General features: G+C 42.7%; 1 protein-coding gene across 4 annotated transcripts in view; it reads right to left on the bottom strand.

Annotated features, from left to right (window-relative positions):
• sema6cb (semaphorin 6Cb) overlaps positions 1-20164 on the bottom strand; it is a 169321-nt gene extending 149157 nt beyond the window's left edge. For 3 of the 4 annotated variants that reach the window (XM_084357220.1, XM_084357222.1, XM_084357223.1), the window contains exon 1: positions 19949-20164. The gene's annotated coding sequence lies outside the window, so the exon portion shown is untranslated. Of the gene's footprint in view, positions 1-11648; positions 11793-19948 lie in introns of all 4 variants that reach the window. The other variant, XM_084357221.1, reaches the window with a different exon arrangement.
• Positions 20165-21227: the final 1063 nt, after the last annotated feature.

Raw genomic sequence — 21227 nt, 5'->3', positions numbered from 1 at the left:
ATGAAATATGGGTAACGCTGTTGAATAATGGCCAGAAAAGTGTTTTTGCATAACTTTATGATGACACAGAGAAGTTGACTTTTGATCGTCATCTCATCCTATTACATTTGTGTGAAATGTTGTCAATTAGTGTATGAATGCTTGAGTTATGGCCAAAACTGTGTAAATAACCTTTGACCTTTGGTCTGTGACCTCCAAAATACAATCAGTTCATCCTTGAGGGCAAGTGGATGTTTGGGCCAAATTTGAAGAAATTCCCTCCAGGCGTTCCTGAGATACCGCTTTCACGGGAACGGGATGGACGGACAGACGGACGGATAATCGGAAAACATAATTCCTCCAGCGCCAGTTATCGCCACAGTGAGGCATAAAAAGTGAATTTTCTGAATAAGTGAGAACCTCACTGTGCTTGATAAGCAATTTTCTCTGCTTTTGAATATGCCAAGTCCTGAACATATAGCAAATGTATTTAATTTCCTGCTCCATACAGTCACTGCTGATTACTTTTCAACTGAACATTAAGCATAAAAAAGCAATCAGGGGTTCAATCTCACGCGCAATCACAGTGGGGTTTATGTGCCAAATTCAAGGTGTGAAAGACATCACAATAGGCATTGAAACTATTTGTAATTTCAGAAATTCATTAACCTGGCCATTGTTCCTGAAAATCTCTGTGTTAGCGGCTCTCTGTGCAGCTTCTCCGTGCCTGAACCTGGAGATAGACGACCATAATCATCTATTCAACTTTGCCTGATCTGAAATGTAATGACCTAGTTGGATCCTGACCTGCACAAACTGACTAATTCTGACAAATTGTGATGATGGAGGTTTTGACCTCAGGCGAACACATTTCAAGTAGCGGAGCCCTAGAAGACTTGCAGAGGCAGCATCCTCTGGATTAGTGAGCACACCAGCTGGCTGCCACATGCTGATGATGGTTCAGTTAAGGTTAAGGCAAAGCCAGCTCGCCCGCTTATTTTCCTTCTCCGTGCTCTCAAGTTCTCTTTGTTTTGACAAAAGGAATACAAGCCCCGGATGGAAAGACCGACTGCTGTGTTGTGTATCAATAACAGCCTTTCCTGGGTAGAGTGACTCTATCTGGCATATGGTCATTATTTTCTTGTTTCAGTGGTATAAAGATAAATGTTTACAGACAAAAGTCTGTGCTCACCATTTGCAGGAACTAACAGATCAGCTCTGAACTTACAGGACTGCCTGGGAAAAACACCACAACATCAAAAAGGCAGATAAGGCTTTGTGGGAAACAAATTCCAGTGCAGGCTAAAACAAAAGGTTCCAGACTATCTCTGAAGCACTTAAAGTTCCCAGACTACAAATTGCCCCTAACTGCATCTTGATTAATTTAGCAAAGTGCGTTTGTGCTTTTTAGCAGAACCAAGAAGGGTTGCAGTAACGTAGATCAGTTGGCCATCTGCTCGAATCGTGCCAACATGTCTTCTATCATCATCATCATTCACTTGCAATTTAGCAGGTAGAGGGCATAAAAACAGAGGACAGTTCAACTGTTTTCGCTGGGAAAAGTCTGATTTTTCAAGCCTCACAGGTCAGTACCATTGTGTGGTGATTGGTGCCAACATAAAAAAAAGTAACAGCCAGCAAAGGTGCCAGACAATCCAGTTTACATTTTGAATTATGCTCAAAAGGCAACAAAAAAACTTTAAAGAGGTGGGATGAAAAAGGAGGAAAGATTCCCTGACCAAAGTACGCCAGTCCAGTCCAGCCCGGGCTCGGACTCAACTCGTGACGAAATGCCTCAAGACCATCCTTCAAAGTGAAAATTTGCAAACCACAACTTGGACCCACAACTGAGAGTATAATGAAAGCAATGCTTGGCCTCTGAACCGTTGGACCGGATGTTTGTTTTGCTTGTTTGCTTGCTTGCTTGGGCTACATTAAGCTCTCAGAGTACGTAACCTGCAGAATCGTTTCTGGACTCTCTACTCGACAAAACCTCACACATGTGGAACGACTCTATTGATTCGGTAAATGGATCCAAGACGGTTGGATGGGAGATGATACCACAACATCTCTGGTTATGTCACCTCCCATTAACAATGCAAGAATACACAACATGTGTTCAGAGGAATGCAGGGAAGGCATGTTGAGCCCTGTTCGAGTTGCATTTGTTGATGACTGTTTATTTGAATATACTAAAAGTACCAGCTGGGTGGGGTTTGCATATACAGGGCTAGAGGGGAAGATATCTTCTTAAAAAAAAGACATCTCAAGATTTCATTCTCATGCACACTTACCCACCCTGCTAATACCCCGGCAGAAGTTTGATTAATCAACTGAGCCCACTCTAGGAAGATTTCGTCGCTCGTCATCCCAGCTCAAAACTCCAGGGTGCCTGATCTGGTCTGAGGATCAGACTTAGAGGCTTCTTGGGATCATCCAAAGCTCAAGACCATTACAATTAACTATTCTTGTACCGATTTCTTGCAAGCTTCTCTTTTCAGCTCTTATTTCTTCATTTTATTTCCTAGCAAGTCTTAATTAAGGAATTCGTTCAGTGGCTACGGGAGTATTCCTTGTCACTTTGGGTCTCTTTAGTGGCTGCTTGAGATGTAGGAATAGAAAGAGGTTTTAATTGAAAGAAGTTTTAATTTAAACCAAATTAGTGGTAGTTAAATGAGTAGTTTTTCTTGGGTCTTCTTTTTCTGTTAAAGAAATTAATGACGTATATCAATCTTTAACCAAGACAAATGAACCAAACAGGTTCCCGGTTTCTTTCTTGGCTTGAGAAGAAAGTATATTGTAATGCTGCAGGGGGCACGGTCCAAGGTAGATTCAGCCCTGGAAAGTAAGCTTTCAAAGCTTTCAAGGCCGAGATCAACAACTTGATCAACCAAACACGTACAATTATGGCTATTTTTATGGATTCACTGCAAGTCAGTCTGGATCAGATCTTCATTTAATATCAGGTTGCTAAAAGTCTTTATTCAGCGGTTTAGCAAAAGGACACGATGATCTTGTAGGTTTGGTGTTTCTTCAAGCAGAAACAAGTCGGCTTTAAATATCACTGTCGCCCTGATAGGGAATATTCAGGTTTGAGTGTAATGATGAGTTCTCCGATTCAGTCTTGTTCGTGACCTTTTTCTATTTGACTTGAGGAGATGGGAGACATTTAAATGGCATCATGCCATTGCAGATACTGGATAAGGACATGCTTTCTCTTCATAATTACAGTTGCACTCTGGATATTTATGAAAATTAAACATAGATAGATATCATGGTACGTCGGTAGTTCTTTAAAAAAGTAAAATCTCTGTGCACTACTGGGGAATACAGCATATTTTATGTTTTCAGAGGCTTATTGGCTAAAAGTGAAACAATTACCCTGGGAGACTATTAGATTTCTGTTCAATGCTGCATGCAGTTTTATGGGAGGAAATAAAATGGAAACAAATATGACTGCCAAGGGTGAAACCAGTGAATTATTGCTTATTATCTTTTATGTATTTTATTTCATTTAACTCAATTAATGCAAATGTTATAATGTTTAATCTCATTTTAACCTTAAACTTTTATATTTGTCATCGTTTTACTGTTTATATTTTTATTTAAATGGAAAATCCCATTTTATTACTGCACTGAGCCTTTTTTTATAGCCAAAAGCAAAAACTGCCACCATAAGGTCAGACGAGGCAAGAAACACAAGTAGTCAAACAAGTCAATAGGGTTGTAAACAAACAGTTATATAAACCTTTTAATTTGGAGGAAACCGAGAGTGAGTGCATCCGAAATATTGAAATAAATGACTTGAATCTCAATATTCTGAAATCTGCTAAGACTGGGCAACAAAACCAAATATTATGATATTTCTTCAATTTAATGACTAAGTGGGTAAAAGCAAGTATTAGAAAAAGTAGAACAATCTGGTAAGTTCAGAAAAATTGAATCCTCTTCGCTGTAATGAAGCCTTTAAAACCAGGAAAAGTCAAAACTTTACACACCATCATAATAAGATAACAACAATCGACATACTGCATGGCCTTGTCCCAATCCCTCATTGAATAGTTAGTATTTCAGGGTCAGAGCTGAGCCACGAAGCCTCTCTGTATACTGTGATGTGAATTCAAACATTCAGTTTAGGTAATGATTTAACCCTTGACCTTCGTTTTCTCTTCCAAATACAGATTTTGTTTGAAACCTTGTGTTCCTGCCCTTTCAAGCGTCTTTTTAGCGTTGTCACTGTGTCCCCAAATATTAACAATTAACTTGGTTACAGTAACATCGTTATTACATGACCAAAACTAGAAAAAACAACATGAAAATTGAATATCCCTTCAGCTCTTAAGTCGCCTGTGAAGCTCTTTGAACTGCTCTAATTGGATGATTTATATAACTGTCAGTGGCCACCAGGGTTGTGCATTTTTTGAACAACTAATAAATCTAGCAGAGGAACTGAAAAGTGTGGCCTCTACCTTCCACAAAATGCCAACAACCAAGTGATCATCTGGCAAACAGACCACACTCCTGCCCTTTCTCCACTCAGCTGTCTATTAAAGGGGAAAACATGTGGTCTAGTGTCTTGTTTCAGGGAAAGTGAAAACACACACCCGCCGAGGTACACAGCGGAGCAGCGGAGTCAGACATGTTATGACTCTTAGTGTCTTTCTCCTTCCTTTGTACCACATTCCCTCACTCCACATCGCCACATGGGGTAGGGGTAAATGACATGACCCCTCCCTGCGATCACCAGACGGGCCCTCCGTCCCTCGACACCCACTCAAGAAAATCAATCAGTATTCAGGTCATGCCACAGCAACGCCCCCCCCTTAACACGTGACCTCTGACCCCAGCAGGGTTCTCCTCAGAGAGCGTGACAGGGATTTGTCCGTGCTGCCAGTGTCTGCTCCATGTCCGATGCTAACTGAGTCCTCGTGTTGAGGAGGAGGAGGAGGAGGAGGGTGGGTAGAGGAGCACGGCCTGACCCTGTCCACCTCCGACACAATAAATCCAGCTGAGGAGTTCAAGGTGGCCTGACCTGCATTCGACCCCGTCTCTGGAAACACAGCAACAAGGCTCCAGCTGAGCCTCCCCCCGATATGCCCCAGAGCTGAAGGGGAGAAACAGAGGAAGCGCTCGTGTTTTCGTGGGCACCGCCAGCACGCAAACCAACACATTTACTCACTCATATTTCACCTCGCCCAAGTCTGTGACATCCGAACAGTTGGGAGGCCTTGTTTCTGTCATGGGAGGTGCATGGTGTGGGGGAGCAGAATTAGCATAGCGTAATTACACTGGGGAAAGATCCAGACTCCAAGGAGCAAGACATAACCCATAATTTGCCATTGTGCTCCCTATGCAATTGACAGTCGGTCTATGATATCGGAGATAAATGTCGGAATTCAGGCTGTTAGTTTAACTGATGGTGCATTCAGTATGATAATAACCACGGTCTTGCACACAGTGAATCTGATGAGCAGTCCCGCAATAGCTCTTCACCACTTTCCCCTCCCCTCCATGGGGTATTATCATGCTAATCTAAAAGAGAAGATAAAAAAAAAAAAAAAATACATTTCAGTGAATGAGGAAGTATAATAGGAAGCAGGGAGCTCTGGAACTGCGAGGAGACAAAAGACGGTATATTCACCCAGCTCCGCCTGAGCAAAGCAGGGGTGACGAATGGACACAGACATTATGCCGGCTGGTTAATTAAAAGAACATAGCATAATTAAAAAGGTCTTCCTGGTGAAAGGACCGCCTCGACGCACTAACTGACCTGTGTCTGCTGCACATGTTGGGCACGGAGCAGCCGGTCTCTCTCCTTTTACGCATTTAATTTTCACATCAGAGGGGCTTTTGACTGACGAGCGGCAAACACCGAAGTGGAGCTCGCTGCGGGAAGTGCGCCAGATCTTAGTGGGGGTGCTGGTGCTTGTTAAATGACTCATGATTTCCATTAGACGGTGAATGAAACTTACACAAGAGATTTGATTGAATGTAAATCCACATCTCTTGCACAAAACTTTTTTTTAGAATTTTTTTTAAAATCATGAATGTCTTTAGGTTCAATTACTCTACAAGTACTACAAGTTTGACAATTGGAAATTGAAGAACTCTCGACAACTTGAATAAAGCTAATGTGTGGATTGTTCATAACTAGGTGTATATCCATATATAGAGGCTTAGATCTTCAAAGACGTGATTGCCATAACTTTGTCAAACTACATTTTGTAGCTTTCTTTCACGCCAGTAAGTAGATATTTGAATTTAAATGAGTGACGACAGAAATGATTCACTCTCTCACTTTACTCATGTAGGTTTGGTGGGGAAAGGCCTCTGCCAACAGGTTTCAAGATCTGGCTTTACAGCGGCTTTAGCTACTCGTCAATGAGATTTGAACCTGGCTGGATTTTTGCCACACGTCATCCAAGTTGGTCCGTGCCAAACCTTTGCCACAGCACTGGGGCTGCAACTAACAATTATTTCTTTTAGTCTATGAAATGTCAAAGAAATTGTGAAAATTGTCATCACAATTTCTCAGAGCCAAAAGTGACATCTTCAAATTGCTTCTTTTGTCCAACCAAAACCCCCAAAAACCCAAAGATACTTTGGTAGGGAACACAAATTCTCCATTTCTGGCTTCTTAAATAAATGTGAATATTTTCTGGTTTATTTCCTCCTCTGACAGTGAACTGAATATCTTTGGGTTGTGGGCAAAACATTTATAGACGTCATCGTGGGCTTTGGTAAATACTGATTGACATTTTTCACCATTTTCTGACATTTCATAAAACAAAGAACTAATCGCTTTAGAGACGGATTAATTGACAATGGAAACAATCATTAGTTGACGCCCTACTGTCGTATTGAAACAGGCTGAAATATTGCAAGAGCGAGGGAGGAGAGGATTTCTTGAAGCGAGCAGGTGGCAACCATCAAACAAGGCCATGGGCGTAGTTACATTTTCTGCGAATGGACAATGGACGACGGCAACTACCACAAAGCAAATGCAAGTATCCATACAAGGTAAATTCTTTGCAGCTTGCAGCATTTTGTTTATTTTACCAGTTATCTTGCAAGAATCACGACACATTTTCACGAGATTATTGCTTTTCAACTTTTCAAAGTCAAAAAAATTCTGCCTCAAAGAAGCGGCCTATAAACAGCTCGTGTCTGATAGCCTTCCAACTGGACTTCCTGACATTTCGTCCTCTTGGTACCTGTAACAACAGGCCCACACCAACGCAGACCGTCTGTGTTTTTGCTGGAGGGCTACTGTCAGCCTCAGACATGTCCTCAGAGTGAAAGTGTGTGTGTGTGTTGCCCCCTCATTCCTTTCACCCGGCCGCCTGTCAGGCAGTTGTGACATTAAAGCAATAGCGTGGTTTGGTGGTGGGTGCTTTGTTTACCCCGAGCTGGTTTTCATGCCGTCAGTCACACACTGCCCCTCAGGGACAGACGGTGGAGGCAGGGTTGGAAACGCAGGAGAGCAATGAGGAGAGATCAAACAGCAGCTGAGGATTCATTCTCTGGACCGGGGGAAGTGGCTCGTGTGACTGAGTGGGAGGTGTTTTGTTGTGTTTGTGTCTCCTCTTTTGGCGGAAATAAAGTTAACAGCCTCAGAGTGAATTAACGGAAAATGTTTATAGTCAGCCACATCGCATCACCGTCACAGTCGGCGTTGCACAATTACGGCTGAACTCATCATCAGCGATTACTGAGATTGTGCTCATGTTTGGAGGATCAAAGTTGGACTCTAATCTAATTTTCTGACCCTTTTCATCTGCAGCAGATAGTCGACATACAGTACCAATGCATCAAAGCTGCCCATGCTGATAATCAGATGTGTAAAGCAAGAACACATCCATCTGCTTTCTTACCGACCACATTCACATGAACATCATTATCCATATCCATCACAGAAAGGTCATGTTTATTTATCTCTGAAAGCATCTTTTACAACAACAGAGGTACGACGACCAGCAGGCTGAGGTTTCAGTGTGTTTACAATATGCATCATTGATGAGCAGCCAAACACGTCATTGGGTTTTATGTGTGTTAGCTTTACTACCGGAACAAGTAGTCAATTAATAGACCACTGACATAAATTAAGTCATGAGTCATTTGTTTTACAGGTTCCCTTAGGATTTTGTGCATTTTCTGATTTTTCTACCTTACAGGGCACCTGGATTTCCACGTGATGATGTGATCTAGAAAGTTCCTTCAGGCTTCAAGCCATGCGATTGTGGCAGCACACACAGTGGTTGAACCAATCAGAGTCCTGTGAGGACTAAGCAAGTGACTGAGTTTGAAAACAACAATGGCGGCCCCTCAAGAGGTTAGCATAGCTGCTGCTAGCATCAGTTGTATCAGAACTGGATAGTACATTTTTCTTTAAAGAGGAGCAAAGAACGGGACTGATACTTTTTCAATCTTCTCTCGAGTAGCAGCTTCAGCTGTTTGTACTGTTCATACATTGCTATCAAAATAAACACATTAAAGCAACATTATGTAGAAATTCTTTGCGATATGGCACCCCCCCCCAGTTTGAGTGCAACACTACTGTCATACAAATCCCAGATCTGTCAGACGTAGCGTAGGCGCCAACTACGAACAAAACTTGTTACTTCATAACAACGATATGTGTTGATAACTTGTCAACTTGTTGCAGTAAACATGTCTGTAACGCTGTGATCCAACCCTCTCACTGAAGTTACACAGTGCAGAAACAAGTGGTAGAGACACCATTCAACCGATTACAAGACACTGAACCATCAACATGATTTTGAAGCTGTTATTTTAAGGTGAAAAAGTTACATAGTGTTTTTAGGAAATAGTTATTTTAATTTTCTCATTTAGCATCAATGCTTATCTGTTCGAGAAAGACTCATGATGCATCTCTGAGGAATCAATTATTTTTTTCCTGACCACAACTATGCACCTTCAGTCCCACTCACACACACACAGAGACACAGCTGCAGGAGTGAGTCAACACATGGTTAATAAACTGACACACATACACACTCTCTTGGAATGGGAATAGTTCAGGGCACTGTAGGGGAGGAGGAGGTGTGTTTTACTCACCCTGGCCGGCTGCCCGGTTTGGATTCATATGACACTAACTGAAACCCCCCGATAAACCCCCGCGCTCTCCCCCAAAGACCCGTTTAAAAATAGCATTGATTCGATGGAAACGAGCCCGGAGTTCTGAGAAACGGAGGAAAATGACCAAGCTAAGTGTGGGCGAGCAGACTTATCTTACACCATGTCCTAGCCAAATATTCACTGCACATATGGTGACCACTGAAATATACACAAATAATAGCGTGAGAGCTGAAGTATAGATCGTAAACAGCCACCATCAAACCCCCTAAAGGCTTTGCACGCAGGTAAAACACTTCACATGCATACAGGCACAGGGATTCAGAGTTAAATCTTAAAAGCAGCAGCGCATGTTCTAAATTTAACACATTCCTGATTTAAGCACAAGGGTATGCAGAGTGTTGTTTGTGGAAAATCAGCCACAATTCATATCTGCAGAGCGCAGGGTGCATGCATAAGAAATCGGATAAAAAGCCTGGGGGAGAAGGAGAGTTGGGAAGCCAATCTGAGTTTCATAAAAGCGTCAATGAACCTAAAATTAGGGGCTTGCAAAGTTTAACTTCCTGCCGTCCATTCAGAGTGTGTACAGTGCAGGAGGTGCGACGGGAACTGGCCAACTTTTCTCAAGGAACAAGGTCAAACGGCTCGGCTATTTTTGGAAAGTTTGGAAATTAGAAGCAGTCAGGTCCCCGCTGAAAGTACACAAGTCACCACTTAGAGGAGAGCCCATTTAGTTTATCAAAGACGTGTGACTACTCAGACTTTCTGTGAACACTTAAATAAATTAAATTTGTGAATACCTGTCACCTACCGAGCGTACGCTGAGCAGGAGCGGGATATGATCGGGACGTAACTGTGAGAAAAGCAGCAACTTTCAATGAAGAGGACAGAAAAAAAGGGCTTATCTAGGGTTTTTAATTTCCTGCTTCATTTCACGTTTCAGGACCATAAAAATTCTCATTTCGAAAAACTGCATTAAGCAACAATGAGACATGAACATAACTCAGAATTACTTCTATAGTATCTAAGCAGCGGACCCCCTCCCCTCCCGCATTCATCCTAATTGCTTTAGCCAAGATGTGACAAGCCAGACAATTGCTGTGCAACGGATTATCAGGAGAAACCAAAAAAATTAAAAATATGATCAGATATTCAGTCCCTCAGTCTCCTTCTGCCAAAAACTCTTAACCCACACTGCTCTGAATCAACCTCTGTTGCGTAGATGTGCTCTGCGGCCGCAGGAATGAGGACTGCTTTCCCAACAACAACACTTCTTTACAGGACTTCGTACAGGAAGTAGTTCAGTTTGATGGATTTCTGCTGCATTTCACTCCACTGGGACACAAAACACAATCAGAATGTGCTTCCAATTAGTCTTTCGCTTCGTTGCCAAACCTTGTTTTTTTTTTACATGTCCACTGTAAACTGTACAGAGCTGCAACGATAGGTTGATTAATCGATGTGTCAATCGAAAGACAATAAATTGCAAACTACTAATTGATTAATCAATTAATCAATATGTCAAGCCAACATTTGCTGGCTCCAACTTCTTAAATATGAGGAATTGTTGCTTTTCTTTGTCATTTATGACAGTAAATGAAGATTCTTTGGGTTTTGGACAAAAGAGACATTTGGAAAGTAATCATTACATTAATTGATAAAGAAATAATCATTGGTTGCAGCCCTGAAACTGGACACAGTCGAGGTCAAGTTAGGGCTACAACTAGTGATTCATTCGATCAATCGACTTGGCCTCTTGGAAAAAACATCAGAAAATGCCAATCACAGTTTTCTAAAGCCCAAAGACCAAGTCCGTAACACAGCAGCCCAGGTTGCTGCATTTTATTTCCACTCTCTCTTTTCCATACCATTCCTAACTCACTCCAGCCGTAACTGTCCAACAGAAATGCTGGAGAAATGGTCGTTAAATTTTCTTTAGATCGACTAATCAATTAAATTAACTCAAGTCCCTACAGGCGGCGAGACCAAATCTGTTACTTTAACACACTACATTTTTGCAGCTCGGATCCAGACCACAATTGGGTTGAAATGCGATTCGGACGCTCGTGACGGATTTCAAAGCGTCTTTCGTTACACTTGCGATGTGACGCATCCAATGACGACTTCCAATCCAGAGTCATGGAGGTGCATCAGAGCAGCTGAGCAGAATACATGCTGCTACTGGCAGAGCAGCAGTATGGAGGACAACACAGAGAGCAACAGTCAGTTATCGGTCTCGCTGGAATAAACTGTGTACTCGTGCTCGTGCTTCCGTGTTGGAAAGCCGAATCACCAGCGTACATCGTTACTGACGCCTCTGTCGTTACCACAGCAACCCATGCAGATAGGTTGGTGAGGTCTACATATAAAAACTTGAGCTGATCGCTTGCAAAGAATAGTGCGGACAGTCTGTCTTGACCTAATTTGAGAAATAAATCTGATTTGTCTGCAGTCTGAAAAGGGTTTAATTGTTTCAGCTGCAGGTCGACCAAAACAAGTATTTTTAGACAGCACCTTGACCTCGAGAAGCTCGAGACAGGCATTTGTCATCATCATTTGGCATTTCTACTTACCGAACTATCAGTTAATAATGAAAACATCATCACTTGCAGCTTAAACTCCAGTCTGAGCGTCAGCAGGTCATTCAGTGTCACAGCTCGACTGCTGTACATTCACACTCGCAGCTCTCTGAAGCCACACAGCCCTCGTAAGATTACCTGCATTAAAAACGACATTAAAAAAAAGTTTTCTTATCTTAAAATTGCACAAAGCAGGAGCTCAGGCACGCAGCTGACTCCTGAATCAAACCTAAATTAAAAGAGTCTGGCAGAGAAGTTGGTCCAACTCGCAATGCGTTTAAGCAGCAGACTAACGAACGGTTGAAAACAGAGCTGTGCCAAAATACAGACGGCTGACGGCAGATTCTCAGGCAACGGCGGCCAACTTCAATGAAGCCAACCTGTTTTTTCTATCATGTCTGGCTCAACCTTCTTTTCTCTCAGTTTCATCACTCCATCATTTGTGAGATTCAAATCTGTGTCACCAAAAGTAGGATATGTTATATTCTCCCCATGATATGCAGCCAAACATGTCATGCAAGGACGACAGATCTCATTAAAAACATCAAGTATATTTTGAGGTTTCGTTTCTTCTGCGATGAGACGTGCAGATTAAAAAGGCGACATGTGTCAGTAACGACTTCTTGTATAGAAAATGTGACAAATGTCTGCTGTGCCTATCGTTCTTTTGAAGAGTGCAAACCAGATCAGAGAGAGCTGAGGGGAGAGGCCCTGCGTGTCTGGTAGGTCTTTCCAGGGAAATAACCTCCAGCACAAAGATGGATGGTTACATTTCCTGCAGCAACAACAGCCGTTTGTTTGGAGGAAATGGGAGAGTAACTGGGCTGTTAGTACAAGCTGTGATAGCCACCATGGCTGAACAGGCAAAGAAAATAACTCCACTAACAGAAAAGGAAAACTTCACAAATTGAAAATCCGAGGAAAAGGACGTTACGGTGCTGCCCACGCCGCTTGATTGAGAGCCAATCTCAGGGAAAACGAAGCTCAGAAAACCCACATCAACGAGCACACAGCCGCGGAGATGGAGATGTGAAGTGAAGGTGATGCAGTAGAGGTGGGCAGTATGGATAACAGTCACCTATGTATTGTGATACGGATTTTATGGAAATTAAATTCAGCATTATAGATTAAAAAAGGGAATTTTGTAAGAAAAAAAATCAGGGTATAAAGTCATACTGATGCCCAATTCTTGCATGGCAACCGTGCCCACAACCAACTAATAAAACCTCGAAAGGTTATTTGTCATAATCAAAATCAAACAAACCAGAAATCAAAATGCAACTGATGCACTGTCAGACTGAGGAGTCTGTAGTCCGTTTTATTCATCCTCGACAAGCAAGTGAGCAAAGAGCAAAGAAATCATGGCATCAGCTGCCTCTCCTGCTCCGCTGAACAGAACATGGACCCATCCAGGTGCATGCTGGTCCATTTATCTACCTACTTATACAAACAAGCCTATCATGCTACCTGATTCTTACAAAAGAAGAGGGAAGTAGCAAAACAAAAATACTTTCTGAACAGAGCAAATACCAAATAATTCAAATACCCAAAGCTAATAATAAATAGCTTCATCACGGCGATTTGCGCTGGACGATGAGACCATTGTAATTAGTTTGTTCGTTACAATAAACAAAATCTAAGTAAATATAGGCTCCATTTCACATGTAACAATCAACTAGATAATAATAATCAAATATAATGGATTTGATTAACACTTTTATGGCTTGTATTTCATCTGTGAGACATGTTCATGCATCGGAAATGTGCTTTATTCACGTGTGTGTGTTTTCTGCCATTTTCCTGGTCACATGTTTCTTCACTCGTAGTGTCTGGCATGGTTGTGTTTCTTCTTGCTTGCATTTCCTCCCAAACCCACAACTACATACATACATTTTGCTTTATTCTGTTAAGTATCATTCTAATGGAAGACAAAGTGTCCAAAAACTACTGACACAGCATCTTTATATTCTGTATCAGAGCTTCCCTCATCCGCACTCAACTACAGCTGCAACGATAAGTCGACTAACTGATCAAAAGAAACTTAATTGCCAGCTATTTGATAATCAATTAACTAGTTTTTCAAGCAGAACTGTCAAACATTTGCAGGTTCCAGCTCCTTAAATGTGGGGACTTCGCTGCTTTTCTTGGTAATTTATGACAGTAAATGAAGAGTCTGACTGCTGTTTGGAAGAGAGGAGCAATATGAAGACGTTGCTTTGAGCAATCGGGAATTGTGATGTGCAATTTTCACAATTTGTTTACACAATTAACCGTGAACATAATTAGCAGGTGATCTATAACGACACTGATCATTAGTTGCCACCCTACAGATGCAATTTGCCCCGAATTTTAAGTTGTTATCTCGCTCCGAATTATGACTCAGCACAGTTTGGTTAAAAATGGTTTATCAAAATTAATTTACCGAAAATGCTAAACAGACTTAAATTAGATCTGTGTGAATGCTGCCAGTTTCAGTACATTTCCATTTTAAAGCAGTTAAGGGCATAATTAATGATGCAGCAAAAAAAATCTGATGATTCCCTAATTTCTCCATGTCTCGTGGTGTATATGATTCATTTTAAATAAAAAACATAACTCTCACAGTAATGTCTGATTTCCCCACCAGCAGCAGCAGCAGGAGGGACAGGCGATTGGGAAGTCAGGGGGGTGATTTGCTCCACTTTCAGCCTCGCTGGCTAATCAATGATGCGGGAGGTCTGCCCTCATTATGAAGTGATTAAGAGATCATTTGGAGCAACAAACCAATGCACTTGTGCCACCCACCCCCCTATCCCCCCACCAGCCCAACCAACTAAGAGTTCAACAATCAATAAGTGGTATGTATGGCCAGAGGCTATTTACAGAGACACTTGTTTCCTTATTTCAGTCGCTTCCTCCCGTTAAACACGGCGGCGAGGAGAATCGAAGTGGATTTAAAGGCGAAGTTATGCTTCTGTTCTCTCCACGGTGGCGAGAGGGGAAAGTGCTCTGATGTCTGTATTATCTTAATCTGCTGGGAGTTAATATTATGCCACTGAGCGTTAAGGTTTTTTAAAATAAACAGGATTCTGGGGGATTGTGGGTGATGCAGCTTGAATGGGAGTTTTGGAGGATCTTTGCGCTTAGTCATCAGCCAATAATCCTTTAAAACGATGAAAATCCATGCACATATGAAGCCGCATTAGCTACTTCTTCTTCACATGAAATATGCATGAAAAATGACAAGGATTCATTTTTTGGATGATTCATTTTTTCTTTCCCTTTCAAGAGAGATCCTTTTTGTTGTGCAGGCTGCATCCAAGCTGCCCTGTGGGTAGCCTCCTTGTTACACAAGTCAAAGAGTGTGTGTGTGTGTTTGTGTGTGGCTTTGATACTATATAATGAATAACTACTCTCTCCTTCATCTAAAGGGCAACTAATACAGAACTGAGGGAGGCAAAAGCATGAATCTTAAAGTATCATGACCACAAACAACACACAGAAACCTTGGTGCACGACTTTACATAGAAATGAAACAAAGGAGGATAAAAGTCTTTGAAAAAAAACAAACGGCTTCTGAGGTTTTTAACAAAGATTCTTTCATGAGACCCTCTTCAGCCAGCCAAAGAAATATAAATCGAAGGCAAATTGCTGACATTGCGAGCTACAGGTTCTATTTTCCCCCTCTAATTGCTGGACTCCATCCACTGTGCTTCATGAAGCGTAACCAGACAGTGATCCAGTGTTCCTGCTGCGCTGCTTGTGGCCGTGGCGGGTTGGCAAGCGGAGCCAGAGTCCATGTTTCGACAAGGGGTTAACGTTTCTGAGGAACAGCTCGACAAAACCACAGGAAGACAGCCAGTCTGGATGGACGGACCGAGGCCTGTCACTTGTCCAGTTTTGTGGTCTGCCGCCTCCCGCCATCTTTCTCTTCTTCCCTTCTAGCCTTTCACTGAACTCAAAGCTTTTCCTCCCAAAATTTACACACTCATCAGCTTGGCTATAATTACCAGTCCTGCACCAAACCACACCAGGACCACAGGAGGAAAGCCGCTGCGCGCCTGTTTTTGGGATCAGAAGTAATTACAAGCCTGCCAAGGGTTCAAATCTAATAGCTGATGATTGGACTGGTGGGAGAAAGCATAGTGAGCACTGAAAACATCCACTGTGTTCACCTCCAGAGAGCTGCAACAATAATAAGGAAACAGATGTAACTAAATTGGCAGTGTACATTATGTCTGTACCACAGGCAATCTGGAAATTAACTTTAAATATAATTCAGGCCAATGTACCTGGGAGATACTGTGCACTGAATCAGCAAAAAGATGAGGGAAAACTTTTTCCTCCGAGCACATTAGAGAAGTTATTTCTGCTCAGTTGGAAAAGCGGCTGAAAACTATAGGAGGAAAAAAAAAGAAAAGCCACACACGACGAGGACAGTGATGGAGGACCCACTTCAGCCACGCAGCAGAAGGCACGGGGGCAGGTCTGCCTGCTATTCTTAACCTGTGCATTTGTAACGCTTGATGCAACATGTTAATGTGATTTCTTGCCAGCTGTGGCCAAACGGGGTCCGACCTGGAGGCCAAGGCCCCGGCGGTCTCAGCAGATAGCCTGGACCGGCCTGTGCTGCGTCAGCCCTGGATTATGGATGACGGGGAGCCTGCGGGGCTGACAGGTAATAATTCACTCCCCAGGGGTCCCACACCCTTCACTGGACACAACTAGCCGGGAATGGCTGGGGGGTGGAGGGGAAGGGACACAGCCTTGGAGCTCACATCCTCACAGCCCGCCCTCTTCCCCATGTCTCCACTATCCACTCCAAGAAACCGGGTTCTTATTGGCTGCCCAGTTGCCATGGGTAACCAGCCATTATCAAAATGAAACATGAGGTGCCACAGACCGGTGCCTCTCTCAGGTGCAGGGCCAAACAAAGTCCCATATGTCGCGGGTGAGGAGCTGAGATTAACTGTTGCTTCCTGAAGCACGGCACCGCGCCGGCCCATTCTTCAGACACCGGCAGTTGCACAATGCTGCCATGTGCTTAGGCTCTGAGACACTTCAGACAAATCACTGTTGTCGAGGTGCCACAACAATAGCCCAAAAAATATTATCCAATGCTCTCAAGTTCTACTGAGCTTGAAATGGGGGGGAAATGAGCGTGAGGGCAGCAATTCAGTGAGTTCAAGTTCGCCTGAGGATTTAATGTAACATGTCCTCATATTTCCACTAAAGTTCTGTTTTTTCCTTGGACCGATCCAAACTGCAGACTAACTGCGTGTGTGCCTGGGTGTTATATGTAGCTATGTTCACATATTGAGCACTTTATCTCGATGATGAAAATGGAAATAGGCCTGCAGAACGTCCCCCAAGGGCCACAGTCCTCAGCCCCGTGGTTGGGAGCCTATTTCAACCATCATTACCCTGAGGACCCATTAGGAAGATGCCATCTGCACATGCGGGGCCCCTCCGCCGGGGCCTCTTGTCATTTCAAACTAAAAGCAAGTGCCGAAATGGAAATCGGAAATAAAATTACAAACTGGGCTAAATGCACCATTAACCATGCTAACTGAGCGACGGACCTATCAGGGCTTGGAAATGAGGGCTGGACGAAGAGCGAGCAATTTTCAGAGGTGACGAGGAAATGAATGCACCGCCGCCGCTTTGCTCTCTCTCTCTCTCACATTTACGACTGTAACTCACCCGTCAGCAGAATGTGACTTTCCTAATGGTGTTGTGTTAGAAAAACAGAGAGGAGTTGATTGTTTGCGAGCGCCACAAACGGGAGTTGAATATAGATTTGACTGCACTATATATAGTGTAAGTAGGAGTGCATGGCAGACATGCTGGTAAGTATCAAACAGACGCAGGAGCATCTCACTTCTCTCCTGCAGGGCAGCAGCAGCAGCACCTCTCCTTGTCACCACACCAGTGACATGTCAAATAAAATAAACCTGAAACCGCACTGCAATGTCCTCAGAGCAAGCGCAGAGTGCTAAGTCACTGTACGACTGCGGTAGGAAAACCGCAAGCCATCTGTGGCCTCCCCATCCATGATATCACTGCAGCAGCTGAGATGTGCAGGGAGGGGAAAGAAAAAATCACAAGATCCAACCACACAGTTTCCACTTAAACATCTGACTGCTAGTAACAAGCAGAGAGCATGTTTCTGCAACAACAACCAAAAACAAGACTGTGAATGAGCCAAAGTTTCCTGTGCTGTTCAATCAATGCAGTGTAACCCTTTATAGGGATGGACCCATATGTTTTTGTCAGGGCCGATACCGATCAATCAAGGAGACTGATAAGCGATACCTGGAACCGACATACATCTGCAGTAAACATTTAAATCTTGGTGTCAAAATCTACCAACTACAATTTATTCAAGTACTCTAGTTAAAGGTGCACTATGTAGTTTTGCGGAAGACATTTAAGCCAGAAGATAAAGATCTTCTTTGCTGTAATGTTATGCATAAAAAAAACAAATAAACACTATTTGTTTTTATGAGTGAATAAACAAGCTGACCTTAAAAGACACAATTTCATTCTGTTTCACTCTGTTTATATGTGGCGGACCCTGCCACCTTTCTAACTGCGAACAGTCTTCTGGGGACCTTATTTTCCTTGTTTATTCACTTATGGAAAAGATAAATATTATTGACCTCATAAATATGAGTTTGAATTTCTTCTCCAGAACTACATAGTGCCCCTTTAAGTTCAATTATGAACATTTTCTGCTACTTTATACTTCTACTACATTTATTTGACAACTTCAGTAACTCCTTAGTTTGCAGAATCAGATTGTTCAGTGTTGATAGGCTGTTAGTTTTTGACATGTAACCAATCAGGTAGCTTTATGGGTGGGACACTGACTGAAGAAGGATGCTGCATCACAGCCAAACTTCAGCATTTCGAAATAAATGTATTTTATCGCCAATCAGACACATGAAACACATGAAGCACAAGATACCAACACTCAGCAAAATGCAGAATATTGCCCCCCCCCCTAAAAATCAGTCTATCCTCGAGCCTTCAGCCAAACATGCATATTTAAAATGCCTTCAAAACTTTTGTTTTTGCAAGGCCAGAGACAGATCAGTGGAAAAAACAAAAATAAAAGGGAGAAAGCTGCCTTTGAGTCAGACATGAGGGCAAAAAAAACAGCCTTGCAACAAACAAGAAGATCGAAGAAGACGAAGGAGAAGAAGAAGAAGAAGTGGTGTGTCTGTCTTGTTTCTGCATACTAGAGATTTATTTATTGTTGAAATCTTTCTGAACTGAAACTGAACACCCACTGAGGGGCGATGAGCAGGCTAATGCACAACAGGCTGAGACAAATCACGGTCCCACTTTCAGCTAGAAGGGGGGAAAAGGCTGGAGAGCAGCTCGGAGCACCTATTCCAACATAAATAACCAGCAGCGAGGAAAAAAAAACACAGGTTTCTAATCTCTTTGTGCATCGTAGGCAAGACTCGAGTCCGATGCAGACTAATGCTGCTGCTGCTGCTGGAAGTCTGCGTGCAAACAGCAGAAACCTGTTAGAACAATGAGCTCATCGTTTCCCCCTACGAGTTTGGCATTAAGACAGAAAAAACTGCAGATGAAGTAAGCATTTTATTTAACAGGTTTTTCTTTCCCAGGGAAGCTCACACTGATTTCACGATGTTATCTGCGAGTATGTGTTGCTTTTCTTTGCACTAACAGGTCCTGGGTTGAACAAATATGTCTCGTTCCCGCTGGAAAAAGAAATAAAAACCAGGGGATCTAAATTCAATTAGTGTCTCGGGCAGGAGGGACGTTATCAGCTGCTAATTCGCTGTAAGTTGCAGGAGGAGTCCTGCAGGGACAACCGACGGACGGACAGACAGACAGACAGGCGGCGAAAACATCATTTTTTGAGTGTTGCATGTAATAAAGCGTGCATTCACCAGTAACGCGTGACATAAATGCCTCACCACAGCACGGAGGAAAACAAAATGTCTTTGCAAAAATCAGTGTAACGTCAGCTGATACTGGCTCCTAATTTCTGCTGTGCACAACAGAGCCGAGCGGAGGAGAGAGAGAGAAAACAAGCGGCTCCTCCGGACCCTGAACGCAACTTAAGCGGACTAAAAAGAAGAGTTCCGCTCACGAGACGTGTCAGAAATGTTGTGTTTACGTGATTAAAATTAATGTAGATGTTTTGTACACCCTTAACCTCTCCGCCGAGGCAAACTTGGGGAGCATCACACTCCTAATGAGTAAGTGAGCGCAGCTGCAGCAGCAGCAGCAGCATCGCCGAAGTCCTCAACTAGCAAAGCCGAGCCACTTCTTACCTTTTTGTTTCCCCTTCGTGTCCTCCAGCGTGAACAAAAAAAAAAACACAAAGCGTCGTTGTGTCTCAGAGGGACAGAAGCGGAGAAGAAGGCAGAAGAGTTTAGTTGTCGCTAGTTGTTTCTTCGTCGGGCGGTTAGTAATCCCAGAGCGCCGGGGCGGTGAAAAGGCGCCCCTCACTGCTGTGACAAGACTGACGCCGGACTCAAATCACAACACTCGGGCAGCCGTTCAGGCCACGCCCCCCCTCCTCGCGCTCTACACGTTGACAGGCGTTCCAGCCAATCGCGGAGCGGACGCTGGGCTCGCGTCCACTCCGATTGGTTGACCGTTCGAGTTCTTCTGCGTGGCGCCCCGCCCATCTCGGCTCACTTTTCTCCCAGATGTTGAATGCCTGAACATCACCGTAACTCTTTGCAGCCAATCAGAGCGCAGGACAGGGGATTTAAACACAGTTTGAGTGTATGTTTAAAAGCAGCACGAGACACATGACTGTTTTAACATATCAACATATAACTGACATTTTATGGAGGATCACAGGCGTCATAAAAATATATAATTAAAGACATAAATTGTAAAATTTCTGCATTAAAATATCTGATAACAGCTGGACCTTTTCTGTATATTTTGTATATTTCTCCCACAGAAATTCGTAAATTCAGCGGTTTAATTTCACTTCCCGGAGAGAGTCAGAGAGCGAGGAAGGAAGTCAACGAACCTGACTAAACTTAACGTGAATAAAACCTTCAAACGTTACCGCATCCATTATTTTTCCTCCCCTGAGTCACATAAATATATTAGCAATGTTGGTTGTTTTATAATAAAGACAACAACTCCCATGATGCCACGCTACTTACGTCTTATGTTTTGTTTAGATCGAGAGACCCCTAGTGGCAGAAATTACACACTGCGTGTTTAAGTACACGGCAAAGTATAGCATAACAACAATTTTACGGATGACCGAGAGTCTAGCATTTCATTAATTAATAACTAACTGTGCAGCAAAAATAGCCATTAATACATTTGTGTATGAATCTGCGAATAAATAGATTAACTTTCAAAGTAATGCATGATTTTATTTTTTAAAAGTTGGTGTTATTAAAAAGAATATTATTTAAAAAAGAATTTGCAAATGAAATCCTTCAATAAGTAGTTTGCATTAAAAAGGAGATTTCCAAACAGTAAGTACATCATTCCAAACACATGAATTCATAAATAAATATTGTGAAAATCTGTTTGATTAAAAATGCTCTTAAAATGAGAAATTAATAACTGGATTTG

This window comes from Pagrus pagrus (genome assembly GCF_965226575.1).
Source record: "Pagrus pagrus genome assembly, chromosome: 7".
Taxonomy (NCBI): Eukaryota; Metazoa; Chordata; class Actinopteri; order Spariformes; family Sparidae; genus Pagrus; species Pagrus pagrus.
This window is presented reverse-complemented; position numbering and strand designations above follow the sequence as displayed.